The sequence below is a fragment of the Carassius auratus genome, chromosome 35 (genome assembly GCF_003368295.1).
Source record: "Carassius auratus strain Wakin chromosome 35, ASM336829v1, whole genome shotgun sequence".
In the NCBI taxonomy this organism is placed as follows: Eukaryota; Metazoa; Chordata; class Actinopteri; order Cypriniformes; family Cyprinidae; genus Carassius; species Carassius auratus.
Window position 1 is genome coordinate 13,511,140 of NC_039277.1, and position 8,804 is coordinate 13,519,943.

The window sequence follows — 8,804 nt, forward strand, 5'->3', positions numbered from 1 at the left end:
TGTGGCAAACCGCAGTTTTCACTCTCCTCCCGGCAAATGACAGTGTGACAAATTTACAGCCTGTGAGGCAGTTAAACACATTCGGCACTCGGCATCTACCTGTCAACCGAGAGCGAGTACGCATCAACCTTTTAGCCCGTTAAAACCGCAGCAGAATGATGAGAACACACACACACACACACACACACACACACACATGTATGGACAAAAACTAGAAATTTCCTAAAACAAGAGCTAAACAAATAGACGGTTTCTACAGCCTAATTCAAGATATTACAAATCTTGCAGGAGCACTGATTAATAAGAGAGACAGGGACAGAATCCAACATAAGTATAAGCAGTTCAAGTTGATGGTACAAAATTAAATTGCTCAAGTAATGACTGTTTTGAAAAATATACAATGCACTATTATTTTTCTTTTCAGTTTTTCAGATCACAGGCAATTATGTCAACTCAGAAGTTGACAAAACAAAACAGTAAAGCCACTATACAGTATATGTCTATATCTATATCAAATACCAGTATCATCCTGCCATAGTTAGCCTATAGAGATATAGAAATAAAAGACACAAACTGAGAGGAAAACTAAGATTTCCCAGGGTATGGTATGCCATATTCCATCTAAAGTCTCTTTAACAACAATTATACCTAAAATATAATTAAAAAAGAATGTGGTAACTATAGTTGAAAATGTAGTAATTTAGTAAGTAGACATTTTATGTGCAAATATAGAATGAGAGAGAAAGCCTAAAGAAACACCAACCTATAAAATATGTATATATGTATATATGTATGTATATTCTTCGGTTTAGTTACTGTACAGGTCCAGTACAGGGTTTCAGAAGTGTTTCTTTCTCAGATGACTGATGGGTTCGCCCAATAGAAACATGTTTTCCTCAAAATGAACCTCAAATAAGATGAAACACTGGTCTAAATCGAGGACTGCACACTAAAAAATCCTTGGTTATTAGATGATGAGATCAGAGACAAGATCTTTGTGATTTGAACAGCCTGGCCATCAACTTGATATGCCCTGAAGAAACTTTAATATAGAACAGCAAAGAGCCAAAAATAAACCATCTGCCACAAAGACTTCAGAAGCCCTCATTAAGAAGGTGTGCAGATCTGCTTCTTCAGAGGATAGTGACCTACATACCTAAAATAGAGAACTAGATTCAGCGGTGGCCCCTCGCTCACTTTCTCTCTCTCTCTCTCTCTCTCTCTCTCTCTCTCTCTCTCTTTTTCATTACTCTGTTGACAACTAAACTGCAATATCCCACATTACACAAAAAATGGTCTGGAAACCATAAGTTAAGCTAAAACTACTCGACTTCTACACCTTTATTTCCTCTACCTTTTTTTTCCTTTTTGTGCATTCCCTCTTTTTCATGCCTCTGGCTGTGCTTTGAAACAGCACTCTTGAAGAGAAAGCCGTGCGATAATGCCAGTCCAAACATCTCATTCCTGTGACACAAGGTCATCTGAGGCGGCAACAGAAAAAGGTGAAGCAAGGCTTTTCCTAAAGAAAAGGACATTTTACAAGACTCAGGCTCTGGAAGAACGGGTCAAGTGCAGCAGCATCAGACAGACAGGTTGTCTAAAAAAACTAATCGTGAGAATAAAAGCAAACACCAGACTGATAAGAGCCAAACAGAATTAAAAAAAAATATATCGTTAAAAATGACTGCATCAACAAGCCAAATACACTGAAAAATGCCTCAAATAATTTAGCAGACATTCGTTATTTCAATTATATACTGTATATTACAACAAAACCAGTTCTGATCTATTGTGAAAATTCTTGAATAAATTAACAATCTCGTTACTACACTTAGATTCTTTTTCTTTTTTTGGAAATAGTAAAACAATTTAACATTTTGAGCTAAATATTGCATATTAATTCATCCTCTTAAATGAAGTCGTAGATTTTAATGGTAAACAAAAGTGCCTTAATATAGGATTAGATACACTATATATTTTAATAAATTACATTGAATTTAATTAAAATTAAAGCTACTCCCTTAAAAAGTATTCCGGCAAAACAAAAAAAAGAATGAATAAGTTCAGATATTTCCTTAAATACTGTGTGAAAGCAACATTGATTCAAAACCCGGCAGCCATGAGTGTTTAACAGGGCGAGCAAGTCTCTCCTTCAAACAGTTTACGCAAAGTTTCTCACTCACCACTCTCTGTCATGTCCCATAACTTCCAAAAGCGATGGCAAGAGGATTTAGAAACATTCATAAACAGTCTTTATCAGATCGTAGTCCGTATTTGATTTGTACATACACCAGTGTTGCACCAGTGCCTCTGGCCGTGACCCTTTAGCCCAGCTGCAATTCAAAAGCACAAAGCTCCCCTTATTTCACGAAACCTGCAGCTCAACGCGAGTGATAAAACTGCTTGAGTTGTTTCTCACAGGAAACCGAGTTCTTGACAGTTTAGAGAGGCAGAGAGAAGCCAAACAAAATAACACACGCAGGACTGTACGATCCTTTGTGTCCATGCAACTTTAGCAAAAAAACAAAAAAGAGTACTCACGGAGAACACGAGAGTCTGGCCTTGTGAGGGAAAGAATCCTACTTGCTCTGGTCCATTTTGTGTTGCGTCACCACTGTAAAAATTCCCCTCCTAGCTGTGGAGGCTGGTGAACCAACCCGAGGGCCCCCGGGAAAACAGCCCCGGCACTGGCTGCCTCTCAGGCTGAGAAACCGGCTTCTGTGTGGGGAGCAGCTGTTCCCCTCCACCTCCTCCACCTCCTCCTCCCAACCGCAGCACTTCTGTACAACCACACAAAAGCGGACAGAACGCGGCTGCCTCCTCCCAGCAATCACACAAGCGCAGACGAGCGGGGCAGAAAGGCTGAGGCTGGTGGTCAGAGAGGCAGGTATTTAGTTTGCACCGTTTTCTAGTTTGTGGAGTCGCTGTTTTTTCGAGAGTGGGAGGGGACAAGCCGAAAGCTTCTGGGCGAGGAAACGGCACATAATCCCTAACGGCAGAAACTTCCTACTCGATGTTAATAAGCAGGACATCCCCCGTCTGACGGAGCAGGAATGCGAGGCCCACTTTCAAAGAGGCCCAGTTACAAACAGGGCACAAAGTCACTTCAGCGTGACCCGGGGGTCAGACATGGCAAGTGCATGTAAGAGAGCCTGTGTGTGTGTGAGTGTGTGTGTGTGTGTGTAAGTAGGCGTAACAAATAAACAGACATGTGTCTAGAGAAAGTATGACACTGCTAACAAGAGAAAAGAGACAATCATCTGACATTTTTAACTATTGATAAGTATATTAATATCAACATTTGTATGTTTATATGAATTTGATTTACTCTTCTTTGATAACGTCTAAAAATCACCCTATTTACTTTATTCATAATTTTGGTTGTGAAAGTCTGTCATTATAATCCTTGCAAAACAACCTGCTCCATCTCTGAATCTTTCTATATCAGCTGACACCATCAAGCCCTCTTATTTTTAAACTCCGCCCCTCCAAACACCTGTCAGAATAGCATACCATACTACTCCTACAGCTGCTTACGATTGCAGTTTGTAAATGTTCTTCATGCACAGTATAGTATGTATAGTATGTATCCCACAATGCAATGCACTTGGGAACATCTTTCATTTCCAATGTGACGGATGCAGACTGTTTTGATTTTAAACTCTTTTTTTACATTATTTTATTAATAGACTGTCAAAAGGTCGGCATTTTTTTCACCAAACTAGATAAAAAATGCTAATATATATATATATTTGCAAAGAGGATCTTAATTTCACTTGCCGAACTATACATGCAATTTAGAATTTTGCATTTGGCAGAAACTTTTATCCAAACGGACTTATATTCCATTTAAGGTATACATTTCAAAAGTGTATGCATTCCCTGCATACTGAACCCATTACAGCACCATCTTCTACTGTCTGGGCTACAGGAACACTCTATTGCATTTTGATGAGGTCATATGATTACATTGTATCATACCACGGTTTGAAATGGTTATACAGAAATTATGCTTACTGTTTCGTTAACTATTTAAAAAAAAAAATTAGGCTGCATGTAGTATTCAATACGCCAGCATTCAACTCTGAATACAGCCGCAGAGATTTTCTAAAAAACAATCAAGATTCCAATGGATAAAAGTTCTGCCCTACACTTTTTCCCTTTAATTTTGAAATACAACAAATTAAGAAATAAGATGTGCTGGCTTTTTAAGTTAACTATGTACATTTTTGTCACCTTCTCCAGAAGCTCTTAAACTCCAGATATCAGCTGCAGCACTGGTCGGGTCACATGAGGAGAGGCGAGCAGAGAATGTGGAGAATTCAAATCATGTTTAAAGAGGCATTGGGTCACTTGACTCTCATCACCATTTCAAGTGTCTGCAGCGAAAAAAAAAATTGTTAACAGCAGTTTAATACGTTTATAACAAATAATTCTAAGTGGCTTTCGAAATCATTTTAAACATTTGTAGTAACTTAAAAGAGTGATGGAAGGGATTTTTAACACTAAACATCCTAATATAAATATTTTGACTTTAAACCTTTACTTATAAATGGTCATGTTAGAGACAATTACATTTCCTTATGAAGGCAGAACAGTCTGAATCAATGCAGTTCAAACAAGTTGAAATGTGATAGATAAAGCAACATTTAAGTCAAGATTTATTTACAAACTAGGACATTTAGTAGGGGTCAACCAATCTAAAGTGGACAATGCTCTACATCCAGAGAGCAGTGTGTCTGATATATAACTTATTTTACACAATATTTACTTTAGGTCGTACCTAGAGTAGTATTTAAAGAAAATGCATATTATTCACTCAGAAGATGAAAGATCTGGAACTGACTCAAGGGATAACTACAACTTCAGCTTCCAAACAGGCATGGATATCAATGATGCCAATACTCTCAAAATGGACAAATATATCTCAAAGAGTGTCTCTAAATTCTCCAGTGCCATTTGGGGAAGAATCGATTGCCATCTATGCATTTGTAAAAGAGAGGGATCCAGAGAAAGAAAGAGAGACTGACGGCACGTCAGAGGTAAGTGAAACTCTGGAACCCGTCCAGGGTTGAAATGACCGAAGAGCTATTCATCCATCTCATGGCATACTTCCTGTAATCAGAGAATTATGGTGATTGAAAGTGATTGGTCGGGGTCAGCACTAATGCACAGTAAAACCAAATGCAGAGCTGGGAAACATGGGGACCGATCAAAAGGCCCCAACCGTGCAATCCCAAAAGCAGGACAAAGATAGTGAAGAGAGATGGCCTTCCATCAGAGATGCCGTTCCGACTCCTGAGGCAGAATCACTCATTTGGAGAGCCAATCAGCCTTAGAAAAGCTTTACGATGAGCCTAATTCATTATTGCATGATGTCACAAGACTGCTCACCTGTGATTGGTCGCAGAAAAGTCCCATTTGTCGAAACATGGCCACTGGGGGGACGCGATTGGCTGTCGGCTCCTGGTAACAGTGCAGTCCGTGTGGAGACAGAGCTCAGCTTGTCTCTTATTTGTCGACTGATGGGAATCTTTTTCAGCCAGCTGGGTTTCCATGGAAGAGGGACCTTGAGAGGGTCCCGAAACCACCCAGAGCCCCCCTAACTCTCTCAACCTGACTGCCCCCATCCTGACCCGTCTCGCTATAACCACGCACCCCGCTGAGCATCAGTGTTTGAGGTAAAATCATGGTTCCTGACACCCAGACAGCCGCTCGGAGAGCTTTTATTATTTTATTTTTTCCTGGAGGTGGCGTGATTCTCTTCTCAAGCTTTCGTACACTAAAAGAGGCGACCGTTGATCGATATTCAGTTCAGGAAGGGGAATCTCCAGTGAATAGCTTTGAACAGAATGTCCTCTCTTGCCGGGTTCTCAGAGAACAGCCTCTGGCTGCCTCAAGGGACTGGGGATATTTTAGGAACTGGTAACGCTCTGTATCCACTCGGTCCTGAATTTAGATGGACAAGATCATCCCGGACAGTCTGAAATAAAATAATACTGTAAAAGCACATGTAGAGTAAATCAAACACAGTGTGCTGTGCCAAATGGCCAATCACAAGGGACTCAGTGGAGCAAAAAAGATAATAGAGCAGCCATATTTGTTCAGTTCTTTTTTTAACTGCTGATTCAGAGTCAGATCATTCAGCGAATCTTAAGAATTCTACCTAAAAAGTATTTTACAGCAAGAGAACAAAATAAGACAATTGGGGGTTGTGTTGCACCTATGGCACTTCTCAAAAAACAGCAATGCGGAGAAAGATCGAGAGTTGATCCACTTTTACAGCCTTGTTGAGTTCACACTAACGCTTTTGCAAAGTCATCTAACTCAAACTTTCCAACTTAAAGATTTGAATCTTAGTAGTGGTGACGGAATTGTGTTAACTTGTTTAAGTTTGTTTATTGCCTAGCTTTTGGCAATTACATGTATGATGCAAAATATACAAAAGTTGTGATGATTATACATTAAAGAAACAAATAGTTTAAGTATCATTTATTTTCTTTGTCACAGTGCTTATTTTCTATAATAATCCAAAAGCCAGTGGAAAAATCAAATTTTAGGGGACCAGGGTGATGCAAACTTCCAGTTTGGTCCACAAACCTACTTCATCCCTGCAGCACTCTATTATTTTGTCATTTACTCATTTATGCTGTTCCAAACCCATATACTGTTATTATCTTCTTTGGTAAAATGCAGCTCTACAACAAGAGATGATATTGACCAGCTCAGAAAAGTACAGAAAACACCACCAAATATCATAAAAGATCAGGTTGGTCATCCATGAGATCAAACAACACTGATTTGAGAGATGCAACGCACAGGAAGATTTTCATTGAAGAATTACTTTGGTGTCAGTCTGTTCAATTTACAAAGCTATTACATGACTTCAGAAAACTATAGACAGACATAAACATATTAAAGACAACATACATGTCAGTTATAGTTGTTAAAGTTATTCAAGCTAATGGTAATTTCTATTCAAATACAAAAGAACAACCATGTCATTCGGTAAAATGATGACAAATGGCCTCACGTTATTAAAAGAAGCAGTGATTTAAACAGGCCCCTGCATTTTGTGATGTATTTGCTAATGTCTCTGTGGACCTCCAGCAGATGCAGAGGGCAGCTGAGCCTTCGATTTTTGACTCGCACGGCCAACTGCGACCCCCGGGCCCGACGTGTTAGGTGTCACGGGTGTCTAGACAGTCAGACAATGAAATATCACCATGGAAACGGGCAGGATGTTATCAGCAGAGTGTGACAGTCAACAGTTGGGACAAGTCATGTTAAAACTAATAATAATAGTAAAAAAAGCCCCGAAGGCATCAGAAAGCAATGATTCATTGAAGTGAAAAAGAAAGACGAGAGGACAAAAACTCAATTACGAGGTAAGCAACAGTTCCGGTTGTCTGGACATGGTTAGATAATGAGACATAAGCAGAAAAATCCCTTCACAGATTAAGATGGTCCCAGTAAAGCAGCTCTGCAAGAAATTCATATTGAGGAATAATCCTAGGCTGAATGCACATATTCAGGATTGGGAAGGAACAAATAACAGAAGAATAAACTACTGAACCAATTTTGGTCCACGACCATTATGAATACGGGAAGAATAGTGATGCTCGGGATTAATATATTCCTAATAAGGCAATAAGCTAAATTTTAAAATGGGGTGCTGGGTAGGGGTACATCAATTTATACATTTAGCATGGCTGCCACCCAGAAAAAGAGGAAAGTAAATAATGATATATATATATAAAAAGTTATATTAATGTACATTAATGTCTTATTAATTTAGGTTTAATAAAGTTTTTTGTAATTCCACAAATACGAGGAAGATTTCTCATAAGTTTTATATAAATATGTGTAAAATCAAAATAAAATAATATTCTGTTCCCAGTACGAAAAGAAAAATTATAAAATATTTTAGTACATTTGGACCCAAACTAACCAGCTTCTTCTGAGTGTCATAATTTTCTCCTGATTCTTTAAGTGTCATAATCAGGATTCAAACTTGAGAGGATATAATATTATTTGTGATGTATATTCATCTTGTCAATGTCTCTTTAAATGTTATGATTGTCTCCAGTGTTTCAGTTATCAGTTGGTACTTTTAGTTTGAGCTGAAGTAAACAAACGACACAGATCACTCATTACCTTCATGTACATGTCAGGGGAGGACTGTCTCTCATTTAGCCTAAATATTATCTAGAAGAGATAAAAGAGCGTTTTTGTTGCAACAAAGTAACAAACGTCGTTGAAATACGAAAATGTAAGACTGACATGAATTCAGAGGCGTCAAATGTGCTGACGATCACAGTTTCGCGCCAAATTGACGTCACGCGGAACGTCTCCTGCATTCCGTATTACCTTATTCCATATGATTCACACAATATCATTATCACGAAATTATATGATCACTATTACTTCGCCTAAATCAGAATTCATGTTTTATTTTTATATTGCTATCAATGATAGTTTTTACCTGAATAAAATATAAAGCATGGTAAAATAAAAGACTACTAATACTAATAAGAAATAAATGCAACTTGATCTTAACAACACACATTTGGTCTTACCTTAACGTTAATGTACATGTACAGTAATGAGGTTTTCAAGGCTCGATCTGGGTAATAGATTACTGTATGCAGCTAATCAACATTTTAGAATAAATCTCATTTCTACCTTAAATCATTCCATTCATTACTTTCTGTTTAACGAACAAATATTTGGTTAATCTCATGATAAAGTGACTATTCTGCATCTTGCCATCAGTGATCTTATTTATTTCTTAAGTGGGTGAC